The 13,400-nt window shown below is 44.6% G+C and overlaps 1 protein-coding gene across 19 annotated transcripts in view; it reads left to right on the forward strand.

Annotated features, from left to right (window-relative positions):
- The window catches only part of MICU1 (mitochondrial calcium uptake 1), a 108,768-nt gene that overhangs the window by 73,011 nt on the left and 22,357 nt on the right, over positions 1 to 13,400 (forward strand). The gene's annotated exons all lie outside the window — the stretch shown is intronic.

Genomic DNA, 13,400 nt, shown 5'->3' on the forward strand with positions numbered 1-13,400 from the left:
ACAGCAGCTCCCAATCTCCTGCTCCTAGTCACATAGCCTGAATTTAAGCATCAAGCTTCAAAATTTGGTTCTTCTAAATAAAGTGAGTACGGGACTCCTTGGTCTGTGTCTCGTCTCCCAAGTGGAATTGACTCAGTTAGAAATAGTGCCCTTCTCTGCAGCAGGCTCAAAGGTTTGACCTGGCTTGAGCAAAGCCAGGCTTTTATATGCATCAGAAATGAGGATTTGTGCACAAGAAGATCCGTCCACGACCATAACCTGTTAAGACAACAGTATTCAGAGCTCACTGCTGCTTCAGTCTGATCTATGAATGTCCATGTGCTCAGGTTGTGTGATCCAGCTAATGAACAGCATTTTATTAAGTTCCTCTTAAGTCAGTCGTTGCAAACTTAACCTGAATTTATTCCCTTTTTTTTTTTTTTTGGAGTTTTATGAATCTAAGTAAGAAACTGACCCAAGGACTAATTTTTTTTTTATGAAGGTAGTTGTCCAGTTCACTGACTTTATTTAACTGGTCATTAAAGCGGGTGGTGTGGCTCTGCATTTGCAGGGAGAATAGGCTGGTTGAAGATAATGTTCGTTGTGAACTGGAAAGTGTCGATTCCTCAGTGCCTCTACAAATTGAAACGAATGAAATACTTTTTAAGGCTAAGAAACATAAGCTGAAACTCGAACGGAAAGGGAAGAGAAATAGAGATTATTCTATCCTCGTTTGCTGTCCTGCTCCAGTTTCCCCCGCCACGATCGCTCCAGGGGCAGGCAACAAGGAGGCGCCGAAGTATTTCTGACCCTGTGCTGGAGTCCTGTGCTCCCTCCACAGGTCCCCACTTATCTCATTAAGAAGCAATGGGGTTTTTTCAGTTTCATGGTACTTGTTCTTCTTTTCCTCCTGCAACAGTTTAATATTAATTTAGTTTTTAGTGTTTTCAGTCAATTGTGTGTCGTCTTGGTGAATGTTAGTTGCCCTTCTAACAAGTTAGTTAATTGGGGACAGTGCAAGATATTTATGTCTTGGTAAGCTAATGAGTATCATAAATGCATCGTTACTGAATTCCTGACAGCACCCTTGAGCACAGTACCGTGCTGTGCTTAGCATTACTGATACTCATTTTAACTGAAAAATTGACCTATGCAACAGTAACAGTTCTGTTCTGCCAAAATTATTTTTTTCCTGAGTTCATGATACTTTTTCTGTTCGTAGTTCTCATCAATTTAGGCAATACAGGCCTATTTCTGTTCTCGGTGTTACATAACGTTGCATGTCTTTTCTTCTGCTTTTATCTCTTTTGACATGATCTCCCACCTTCTACCCTTGCTTCACATTTGATGTGTTTGTTCACGGTTAAGCAGCTTTTCACGCACGTGTCTAGTGGGTTTGCATTGCTCCTTTTCCAGGGAGTGCTCTAATGAACTCTGCCACTTAAAAAATGTGGTAATTCAGAGAAGAGACATTCCTCAAGTATTTAGCTTGACCTGTGCAAATCAGAAGAACATGAGAAGTGGCACTAGGAAATGCTGTATTACAGAGCATCAGGTAACTCATGTAGCTGATTTTTAATGGCTTCCCTTGTTTTATGTGTCTGTTTGGGTAAGGAGCCTGTGAGCACAGGCGTCCTTCGTCAGCCTCGTGCTTCACTGCCCATGCAGATCATCTCTGGACCCTTCTCTTGGTGTGGCTGATGTTACCAGTGGACAAGAAGGAGCAGAAAAGAGCTGGTGGCAGATCTGCCAGGGGCTCAGCTGAACTCTTGTACCCTGATATGCTCATCCTTTGCTGGCTTAGCAAAATTAGTACGTGGTCTGAAGCTGGGATGTTAATTTGAAAACTAGTTTTTGTTCGCGTTCGGTGTCAAAACCCCAGAAGAGGCTTTGGGGAAATGCATTGTGAGCAGGTTTGAATAATATCTCCTGGGGCTGGTGCAGCCCCCAAGTGACACAGTGCCTCTGTTCTCAAAGTGAGATGCTTGCTTTCTCTCTTCCGAAAGAAATCTACTTTAAGTAGGACCTTTTTTAAAGGTCTTTTCCCTTCAGCTCAGGATCCAGGCATATCTGCAGTTAATAAGCTTGAGAGCCAGTTTCTGACTGTGAAGGTGGAACAATAGTTTCTGACTGTCTGAATCCACTTTCCTCTTACTGATTTTGGTTCATTTTTTTTCTTACCAAAATATTCACGCATATTCCTTGTTAAGATCAAGCAGAAACTTTCTCAGAGGAATTAAATCAGACAAAGCCCTGAACATGTCAATGTTCCTTATGGCTGAAGTGCTGACAGCATGCTTAAGTAACTGTGGCCTGGTGTTTTCTTCTTGCATTCTGCTTATTTTTTTGATGAAAGTACATTTTCCATCATTTTATGGAAACTCAGCAATCAGCTCAGTTGCGGGAAAGGAAGGATGAGAAAAGTAACCACAGCCAGAGGGAGAGGAGACGCTTTTAATGGCTTATTACAACTTTTTGTGGTTTGGCTACTTTGAGGAAGCCATGGCCTTCTTGTTGCATTGCAGAGTGGCCCAGCTTAGCTAAGGCTGAGCCACAGGAACCAACCTACTGAATGGGGCAGGCTCCCGGCAAAGTCCTTGCTGTTTTCTTACTGTGTTCATGCTGCTTTGCATTAGCATCTATGGAAAGACTTGCTTGCTTCTTGTCGCTTAGTGTGACAAACGGTGACGAGTTTGTCTGGACAGGCTCTTCAGATATAATGTGTCCTGTTAGGACAGGCGGTATTGGGGTCGAATGGTGTTGGGTTTTTTTGAGTGAAAGTACTCTGTGAGTTAGGAAGGTGGATAGGGCTTGACATAATTGTTTATGCTATTTCTGCTTGTTAATGTCTGTCCTAGGTACTCCTGTGTCCTTGGTGGACCAAGAGGAGTCCCAGCCAGTCTGTGGGTCTCTTCCAGCCTAAGTTTTTCTATGATTCTGTAAGTGCATGTAGAAAAGATGTGTTAGCCCTTTATTCTCCACATCTGTGTCACCCCTGAAAGGCAACACAAAACCTGCTAATAGGAGTGATTAATCTCCGTATTTAGTCTTCTTTATCTCCCCAGGTCTCGTTCTGCCAGCAGTGGGATATGTGCCTATGTTGTAAAACCTTAGTAAAGAATTTTTTTTTTTCAATTTGCCTGCAGTGAGATTTCTATAGCACATTGTTTCCCTGACAGTTATTCATGGAGGGCATTTGTTCTCAGCTGAATTGGCGAAGCAGGTACTAATCCAGCCCTATGCCTTGTAGGTGTGGGGCTGTCTTCCTGGCAGGAGATGCCAAGGTTGGAGAGGCAAAGTTATGCTCCATGGCTTTGAGCAACCCCGTGTCTCAGTCTGGTGTGATCTGGGGTCTCTGCTTTGAGGTGGTGGGTTGCAGGTTCCCATGGAGGAGCTTGCCAGATAGGTTGAAGAGTCAGATCCTTGTGCAGATGTGTATCCTTATGCTTAAACATCGGGATCTTTGAAGTTTGCTCTTTACTGAAGGATCAAGGATGCCCCAATAGCGGTACCTCCCAAGCAAAAGATCTTTTGAGCACTGGAGCAAAGAGCTCATTGCTGCCATCCGGAAAATCACTTATTTTATGTGTCTGTTCTGTGACAGGTGATGTAAGAGTAACTTCTTTACCCTGGAAACTCCTGTTTTCATCACCAATGCCGATACGATTGCTGTTTAGTTTGGTTTTTATGAAGAAGGGGTGATGGGTCCTCTTCCATCTGCACATATTTCTTTAGAAAGTCTTAGATCTTTTTGGGTCTCAACCCTGTCTTAGTGAATATTGTGGTTTCAGAAGGCATTTCTAATGCTTCACAATCTGGTTTTAGGGTAATAGCTTGAGTTCGTAAGTGCCTTTCTGTTCTGAGTCACAGGGATGGGATAGTTAATATCTGAGTAATCCTGTGCCAAGTTTTAAAAACTACTGTGTTGTTACCAGTTTACTCAAGATTTTTTGGGTTCTGCCTTGGTTTTATATGGGCTTGCAGACTGATACAGATTTTCAGTGATTTGTTAACATAGGCAACAAAGTTTGTAGCAATGAGTCCTGTGTCTTTGTATCTGCTGCAGTGATTTAGGTGAAAGAAAAAAGTAACTTCAGTTGTTTTCACTGGCCTGAAAAATGAAATCTGGCAGTGTCAGACTGGATAAGCTTTGTAAGAAAGGGCCCCAAACTCGGACTTTTTGGAGGTCAATTTGCTATTCAACTTAGACAAGGCATTTTTATTTTAAGTCACCCTTATGGCAGTCTCTGTCATGGTTAGTTGTGTTGTGTCACAAAGTTGTCCTTCACCTGCTGATCTGCTCACTGTCAACTTCTGCTGTCCTGGCCACTGTGGGAATAATGATGGGGGTTGTAATGTGTTCCCTTTTTTCTTCTTAATTCCTCCTTCTCTGTGTCCTGTAATGGATTTTGTATACTTACATAGTTTTGTCAGTTCTATATCTAGTTCTATATCTGTATCCTCTATATCTCCTTCTTTAGTCCCCTGCTTGCTTTCTTTTCCTTCACATGGTCCTTACATATGAAAAGCCAAACCAGCACTTGTGAAGTTGTCTCTCTTATCTGTCATTAATTGCTTGGTTTTTTTGTTAGTGATTTCCTGACCTGGTTGCAGCACTTAGCCGAGGTGTCTGTCACTGTGGCATCTCTGATGTGCAAACATATTGAGGAATGGTTTGAGTCACCTGGGATGCACCAGTAAGTCTGCGGTATGAGGTATTAAAAGATATGTTTTGAAACCATTCATTATGCTATGGGGAAGGAGGGGAGGATGGGCCGATCATTAAATACAGAAAGCCTGAAGTGCACCTCATGGGTCCTCTGTTTATCCCAGAGGATGAGTGATGCAATGAGAAGGTGAGGTGGGGATGTAGCATTGGGAGGACCCGGGCTCGGTGGTGTGTACTGCATGGCTTCAGAGCTCCTGCCCAGGGAGCACAATGCTGTAGCCGGGTTGTGAGCTGTGGGAGGGAGGCAGTCCAAGCCCTGGGGTTGTGAAGGGCAAACAATGGCTGCTGCGAGAGGAAATAGGTAAAGCACAGAAGTAGAGATGGGAGAGGAATATTAATAAGCTGAAAATACAATTAAAAAGCAGCCACTTTTTAGGCAACCAAAGAAAACCCCAGAGCAGCTTCACTTTTATCTTTGTATTCTGATGTGTTGCCTAGGATATTCTTCTCTGCTAAGACAACAGACCAAATGTGCGCTTACGGACTGCCTGTGCAGCTGCAGGATGAATACTATGAAGCCGAGAGACATGGGAGACAGCAGTGGAGGATCAGATCTGTTTACGGAGGGGACACCTCCTGCGGTGATCCTCTGCTAGCCAGTTGCCCTTTTGTGCTGTTACATACCAAGTTCAGCCTGAACCTCTTTCTCTTGGTCAATCCCAGCTAGCAGTGGCAGATTGGGAGTGAAGGGGTCAGCAGATGGGACATCTTGGAGAACATACCTGTCTCCATCAGAGTCTGAGCTCTAGGGCTGTGTCAGTTTTGTCATCCCCTAATTCTAGATTCAAGGTATGTTGATAGCCAGTAACCTTTAAACAACAGCTCTGGAAGGAAAGAGGACTTCGTCCTTGAGGCTTTTTCCACCCAGAAGTGCTCGCTAGAGTCAGGGATGGATAAAGCCATGATGAGTTTAGTGAAAGTAGAGAGGAGTTACCAGGTTTATTCCCACAGATCTATATGCTCCCTCTTGTGTGTTTAATGCGTTGGAAGTTTTAGGGTATAGAAATAAGACTGATAACCATGACTTTGTGATGGATGGCCATGAAGGTGTTGTGGATGACAATTTTGTGACATCTCCAGTTAAAAATGGGATCAAGTGACGACCGTGATTAGGTTCATATCAGGGAACTCTGTAGCTAAGGAGTCACAGCCCAGCGTATACATGTGTAAGCTGGGAATTTCTAGGCAGGCAGTTGAAATCATCTGGACAGCTCATCATGTTTTTGATGGCATTCAAAGCTTCTGGCAGCCTGCTTTTGTCTTGGCGTGTGAATGGAAAGGGTCACGTGAAGCTTGGGTTTGGGGAAAAGCTGACATTCAGGTTTTGTCCACTTTGGCCAAAGACTTGGTAAGAATTCTGAGTGGGATGTTACTACGGAAAAAAAATCTGGAAAAATAGGAATAAGTTACAAGGCCATGCCTTGTACAGCCTAAAGGAAAGACAGAAGGGAGTTATAACTGTCTCAGTAAACATGAGGAGTCACTATAAAGAAGACTGAGGCAAGTAATTTTCATCAATCAATAATGGCAGAGCAGGTAATGAAAGGCTTAAATGTGCACCAGGGAAAATTTAGTTTAAATACAAGACAGGTTGAATTTCAGTCCCTTTTTTCATTAAGAAGGGAGAGTGCCGGTGGGTGGGTGGCTCACCGTCATGGCTGAGGTAGCAAAAACTGTGCTTCATGCCTCTAGGAAGGTGCCATAAACACTATTCCTCACTAATTCCTCCCCAGTACAGGCTGCAAAAACAAGTGGGGAAATAGTCCGTGCCAGAGAAATCAAACCCTTCCAGTGCCTCAGTCTGAAAGGTGAAGGAAGAGTCACGTATCAGCTGTGGGGTGGTTATGGGGGGCTCAGGATCATAAGAGCACATCAAGCATCTGCATGTCAGCTGTGAAATGCTTGGTGGGACATCCTGGGGGTGCTAACCAGTGTGCTTCAAGAAGTGATGGGTGCACCGGCCCTTGGACTCTGCTTCAGTCAACTCCGTACTCAGCCTAGTGAGCATGGGAAGACCGTGTCTGGCTGTGTGGTCATCTTCAACATACCTGTTGGATCAAAATCAAATAAAAGCACTCAGGCTGCCACTTCTTAAATTGTGTCTTAGCTGTAACTTGGGTCCGCTCCATCAGCAGTGACAAGTGAACAGTTGCAACGCTACAGCTGGTGCTGACATGCTGAGGTTAAGGGCAGTAATGCAAAGCAGGCACCCAGTGTCAAGCTGAGAATGTTCTGTGGTCAGCAGACCGAAATAGTCAGTGGTCCAGAAACGTGCTAGTGAAGCTGGGCATGGGTGTGACAATACATGTGCATTGAGGTGCTGCAGCTACTGGTGAGCATTGCTGGGACATTGCTCAAATGCACAGGAGCAGCTTTGTCACCTTCTCGTTTGGGATGGGTGCTTCATGGACTGATTAAAGCAACCATTGCAATGCCTGGCGAGAAAGCACCCGTTATGGTATATGCTGCTGCTTTGCTTTTATTTGAACTGGGAGACTTAAATGTGGTTAATGCAGCGGCTCTGCAGGGGAAGCCGTTTGAGGATTTTATTGGAATTTCTATTTATTGCATCGTTAGTAGCAGTAGAGGGTTTTGCTGTGTAACAACAGGCTCCTTTGGTTTATGAAGTGTGTGTAAATCCGCTCCCAAGCTCCCGCAGTGCAGCACGCTGAGCCCTGCGCTCATGCAGGCAGCAGAGCCTTTTGTAGGACCCCTGCACATAAAATCCCAAGAGTGGTATTTTGATTAATTACATTGCCACGAGAGTGTGTGTAGAGGTTTGTATGGCCAAGTCCGTACAGTAGAAGGGATCAGCTAGTTTAGCATAGATGCTTTTGTTCATGTGTGCACAATTCAGTTAACCAAGAGCCAGGTAGTCCCAAAAGTTGTTGGGCAAGAGGCCGGGACGTCTGCGTGAACACATTGGGACTTTAGCCGTGCAGCTGCGCTGGCTGGGTGATGTACCTGGGTGCATAAGCCCCATACAGAGGAAGGCTTTGGACCAACGCTAGCTCATGCCCAACAAGCTCAGCACATATGCGCAGGATTTTGTGCTCATGCTGGGTTTCGTGCTGTTAGCGAGATGGGAAAGGCGGGAACTGTCTTGGAAGCTTCTGCGGCTTTGTTTTGTTACTGCGGAGCTGTTGCTGAGGCATTTGCAATGTCCGGTTAGCTGACAAAAATCAAAGCAGACGTTTAGGGCTGTGTGTTTTCTATCTTCCCGTGGACCCTCAAATACTGTGACTACAGGAACATGGGCAGTGTGTTTTATTAATCACAGAAAAAACCCAAAATGTTTATCACACAACAGGCTTGCTGTGCTTCCTTGGGTGAGAATGTCTGCCAGCTTCTTAAGCATGACCCAGAATAAATAGAAATAGAGTTCTGCATGATAACAGCGTGCTAAAATCACTGGTTGGGAAGTTTCCGATGAGCAATTCTTGTAGCAGGTATCTGACTTCTGCCTTGTCCTTCTGCTATATGAACAAACGCTTTAGTCCTCTTGCTCTTTTGCTCCTTTCAAGCTCTGAAGACAGAGCTGTTCTGCACCTTCACACATTGCTGTCTGTGCTTCAGGTCCTGACTTTGCCTCTGTTGGTGCATTAAGGACATGGGAGCAGGACACTGGCACTGCCTTTTCCCTGCTAGGCTGAATCAAACTGCTGCTAACTTATTTTTCTTGGCAAATTGAGTGCCAAGGTCAAGCAGGAACAGCGTAAATTCTAACAGGCAATAAGAGAGCTCTATTTCTTAATAAAATTGTGTATATCAGTTCCATGGAGATTTTTATTTGTGTTTTTCAGAGTAAGTTTGGCTCTGGTACTTGTGGCTCCGCCATCCCGTGGGTATCCCTGCTGGTGGGCTGGGAACTCGTACTGCTTCTGAACTTTGCTCTTTTCTCATTCAGTGAGCATGTAGGATGGAAAAGCTCCTCTGTTCCTTGCACCAAGGTACCAGGAGCATTGTCAAGGGCAGGAATGGCAGTAATGCAGGCAGATCTGGAGAGAAGCAGTGGAAGGCGGCTGCTCATCTCTTCTGCCTCTCCATGCCAGCAGTGCTTCCCTGTAATTTATCAGACATGTCCTTTCCCCTTTCAGTATTACTGATTCCTCTCCTTTACATTTCCTTCCTTTCATTCCTCCAATGCATGAAATTACAAAATGCAGATCTTTTCAGAGCTGGCAAGAAGTTATTTTGATTCATGAGGATGAATTTCAGGTGTGGCTGTCTTTACATAACCTTTTTTAATTGCTTGTTAAAGCATAACAAGTTGCTGGTGATTGGAATTAATTTTTTCCCCTTGCAGGCAGCAGTGGCATGCCAAGGTCAATGAAACCTCAAAAGCATCTATCAAACACCTGGTCTGCTGGGATTGCACTGCCACTGACAGATGTACATTTTTAGCCTGGCTGCTACATATTCACTTAAGCTGCTCTCAGAGAGCAGAGGGAAAGCGTTTGGAAGATTGGATTTTTCTTCTGTGAAAATAGCTGCCTTTTCTTTCATATGGTTAAGATTAAAAAGAGCAGCAGGTTGCCACTGGTAGCATTGGGAGTGTTTTTCCTGACCTGATCCAGCTGTACAACCCACACTTGAGTCTAGGGAATCAGGTAAGGGAAGGAGTTAATGGGCAATTAAATAATTCGGACGCTCTGGCTAGTTTTTATGAGGCTCAGAAGTGGTTTCCGAACCTGAGGACTTTGCGGTGCTGTCTGCCCATCCCTGGTGGAGCAGGAACCACCATCAGCAGTAGGCAGCATGCCAGCTTGGCGCAGCCAGTGTTGCAGCATGCCGGGGCAGGAGCTGCTGCGGCGCTGCAGGCAAGGAGCCTCTCAGCCTGCTTTGGGCATCGGAGGTGGGTCATGGTGGTCATGGTTTGCTTCTGTGTACGGGTTATCCAGCTCTGGACCGACTTCCTTGGGCAGCCCGGGTTTGCACTGCCCAGCTTTGCAGAGTGGTGTCCAGAACAGCCTGTGCATGATGGTTCAAGCTGGGTTTGGCATTTCCTCCTCCGTATCCTTCCCATTTGCGTTTCTCCCACTGTTGGTAGCTCTTATCTTTAGAGCTGTTTCTTTGGCTGGTTTTTACCAAATAATGTAATTGATCTTTGATCCCATCCAGTGACAATTTGCAGGCTGCCAGCGCAGTACACCAGGTTGTATCTGGAGCAGGCTGGGTTTCGCTTTGCAAAACCCAGTGTTTTAGATCCATGTGCACTGGAACCTTTCAGCATAATTAACACCCCCCCCAAAAAAAAAAGAAAAAAAAATACTTTGAGACCTTTGATCTTTCCAAATAAAAAGCCTTTAGAAACTTTTGCACCAGTAATCTGGTGCCTGGGCAAACACTGGGTGGAGGAGGTTGCTGGGGCTTAGGAAGATGTACAGTGTTATCCCCTTTTTTTCTTCCTCTGTCATAGTTGTATATGCAACTTGACAAGAGATCCTGGCAGCCTGCTTCTCCAGAACAGTAAACAGAGCCAGTGCTGCAGCAGTTTGCAGATAAATAATGTATTACAGCCTGTCAAATAAAACTTTGAGCAAATACCACTTTAAAGGGTCATATATTGTGAATCTGAATATTACCCTACAAATCATTATTTCACAGACCCTTTTGATTCCTTATTACGCACACTGTGGCACTCTGAACAAGTCACCTTTTTCAACTACCCTTAAACCTGACAGTATTAGCAATATTTCTGCTATTGATGTTTGTTTAACCAGCATAAATAAGCTCAAAAATTATCCCTCAACACTTTTTTCTCCATCCAAAAGGCCTTGTAATTTTTTTTTTTTTTGCTATCTCAATTGGATATGTGGCACACATACATTTATTTTTTAGATGCTTGCTTTGAGATTTTAGGGAATACATAGTTTGATTGGGTTTTAGGAGAAATCTTCCTAGAAATTTAAGACCCTGTTAAAATACAGCTAGATATTTTGCTAATATGAGTGTTTGAAAAGGATAGAAGCTATATTGCTGGGATGCCTGGTTGCAGCTAGTTTGAAGTTCAAGAATACATCAAATTTACAGAAGATGGGTTTAGAAGTATTTCTGAAAAATAAAAACCTAGAAAGTTGAAGATGCCGATTCTTGTACAGCAGAAGTACTATGCTTCGTGGTATTTGTGTTTAATATCCCTTTTAAAACTGATGTGACCATGTTTCTATTCTTTCCTGGTGTTTGTAGACTAGCAAGACCATGCAGTAACTCTCGGATGAGCCCGTGCACTGATAGGTATGGGCATAATTGCAGAAAAAGCAGTGCAGAGTATTGCTTTGTCCATGCAGCTCAGCAGCTGGTATTCCCATCATGGGGTAAGTCCAGGGAATACAGATTCAAGTCCCAAAGCACAGACTGAGCTGATTTTCCCCATCCTGTCAACCTGAGGCTACTGGAAGGGTTGCACCATGGAGGTAATCACCAAACAGCACAGGAGGTGCCACTGCTTTTTTTTTGCTATAGCTTTAGGAAAAGTCTGAGCTGTGTTTTCATCATGCTGCATCGTGTTACAGCTGGGGTCTCGCATCAATGGGCTTTGAGGCTCTTGGTGGTTTTCGTTGATGTTAAATGCTGTTTGAACCTATCCCGAGTGCAGCCACTGGAAGGGCATGATGGTTATTTTAACAGTCTTGTTCAGCAAACAAAGCAAGCAAACCAAAATAAGCCACCGTTCAGTGTACAGACCAAAAATGTGATGCCAGGTTAGGAAGGAGAAGAAATCCCACTTTTCAAGCATGAGGTTTTTACATCCATTAGTGGTTGTATGGTGATGCTAAGCCCTCTCTGAGGGTTTTGGTCCTCTGGCATCCCTCCCCAGGCAATTGCAGAGCTGGTGTTGCTCTCATGGGCATAGTTCAGTCTGGTGGCAGCAGTGACAATACACTGCTCCGTATTTTTTAAGCAGTTTTTTATACTTGCAATCTCTGATTAGACAGCGTTTCAGCACTGGGGTTTTAGGTAGAAATTTTCCGTATTAATGCTATTGGTTATGACAAATTTAATGAGGAGGGAGGAGAGTCAGCTGGAATGAGAAGTCTTCCCCTGAGGAGTGTCTGGTACCCAAGCTTGACCTTTTTCTGAAGGAGGGATCTCCTGGGGGCAAGTTAAAATTTTATCTTACTTTTTTTTTTTTTCTGAAACACCGCTGTGGCTCAGACGAAGCTACGCATCCCTCCTCACTGAGCCTGAACTGGAAGGGGCAATTCAGCCCTTACCCCATGACATATGGGGCACCAGGGCTGCAGGTCTGTGCTCATAGAGACACGATGCTGTTTGTTCCCTAAACCTTCAGTTTAAACGGCAATTTCCCGGTTTCCCCATTGTTTCTCAGATTCGAAAAGTCTACATTAATGAGGTGGATGCTCTGAATCTGTGGCCCATCTCCACAGTCAAGGAGGACCCAGAGGAAGTCCTCCTGCCCGTGCCAGATGGTTCCTTAGCCATCAGACCTGCTTGATTTCCCAGCAGTGACCCTTGCAGCTGGTGGTGGCAGAAGGAGAGCTGAAAGGAAGCCAATGTCTGTGTTTAAGAAGTTCCAGTGGATTTTTTTTTTTTTTTTTTTTTTAATAAAGATGTTTCTCATGGTGGTGTCTCTGAATTGGTTCAGCCTGGATGCTTCTCAGAAGCTGGCATTTGGTTTCCCACAGGAGAAGGTGGATTGAGTTAGTGGGGGAAAAAAATAGTGAAGTCTGGAAGCAGAGGAATTATGGGTCTGTTGTGTCATGGTGGGTCCTTGCATTGCCCTTCCATGAAGTTATGCAATTAAGGGGATGTGGAAACAGAGAAAACTGTTTATTTGCCTTCTGTTCTCCTCATGTGATGAAGTCTTTCTTCCATGCATTGAAGAAGAGAGAGTAGGGTTATTTATTCAGAAAACTAAGCTGGAAGGAAGCTTACCCACATTTCAGCTTCTAGAGGAGCATGAAGATGTTCCTCCTGTCTGATAGGGTTTTTTTGTGGGGCAGTGGGAATATTTAACACTTTTAAGATTATAGTTAGTCTTTTAAATAATGGTAGAAAGTATACTAATGTGGTATGTGGATTGGCTACTGGGACTGGGCTAGCAAAGCTGGGTCAGGTTGGCAGTGGGAGAGTGAAGTGCTGTGCCTCGTTTTTCCTGCCTTCTCACCCACCCATAAACACATTTGATTTCCTTGCATCTCACATTGGCTTTTAATGAATTTCAGAATACTGCCTATTATATTTTAGGCTAATTTCTTCACCATCTCAGGTGTCCTGGCTTGCGGGAAGAACTCTGGAGAGTGTTATATTTCATTATTTACTGTATCCTTGCTGGTGTGCGGATGCAGAATCCGCTGCTGGCACCAAGTGGCTGTGGGTGGAAGCTGCTCTGGAGGTGTTGGACTCGCCGGCCATCTGTGTTGTATGCGAGATTTTTGGGGCTGCAGTTTGGAGGGGGGTAGGATCCCCCTCTCCCCTCTCCAGTTTCCCCGATGGTGTGAGTGTCACACGTGGGAGCTGCTCTGTCCCACAGGAGCTGGTGCCCTGCAATGCCGGCTGAGCGATTGCCTTGGCCGTGCTTTTCCTTTCTTTAAGATATATGAAAGGGGAAAAGGCTGTCAGAGGACTTGTTTGCTTGTAGTAAATCTCAGTGTGCTCTGCCCTGCATCCCATCCTTGTAGGGTTTGTTGTATTTCCCCCCCAAGTGACTGGAAAAATAGCTCATACA

This window comes from Aquila chrysaetos, chromosome 11 (genome assembly GCF_900496995.4).
Source record: "Aquila chrysaetos chrysaetos chromosome 11, bAquChr1.4, whole genome shotgun sequence".
Taxonomy (NCBI): domain Eukaryota; kingdom Metazoa; phylum Chordata; class Aves; order Accipitriformes; family Accipitridae; genus Aquila; species Aquila chrysaetos.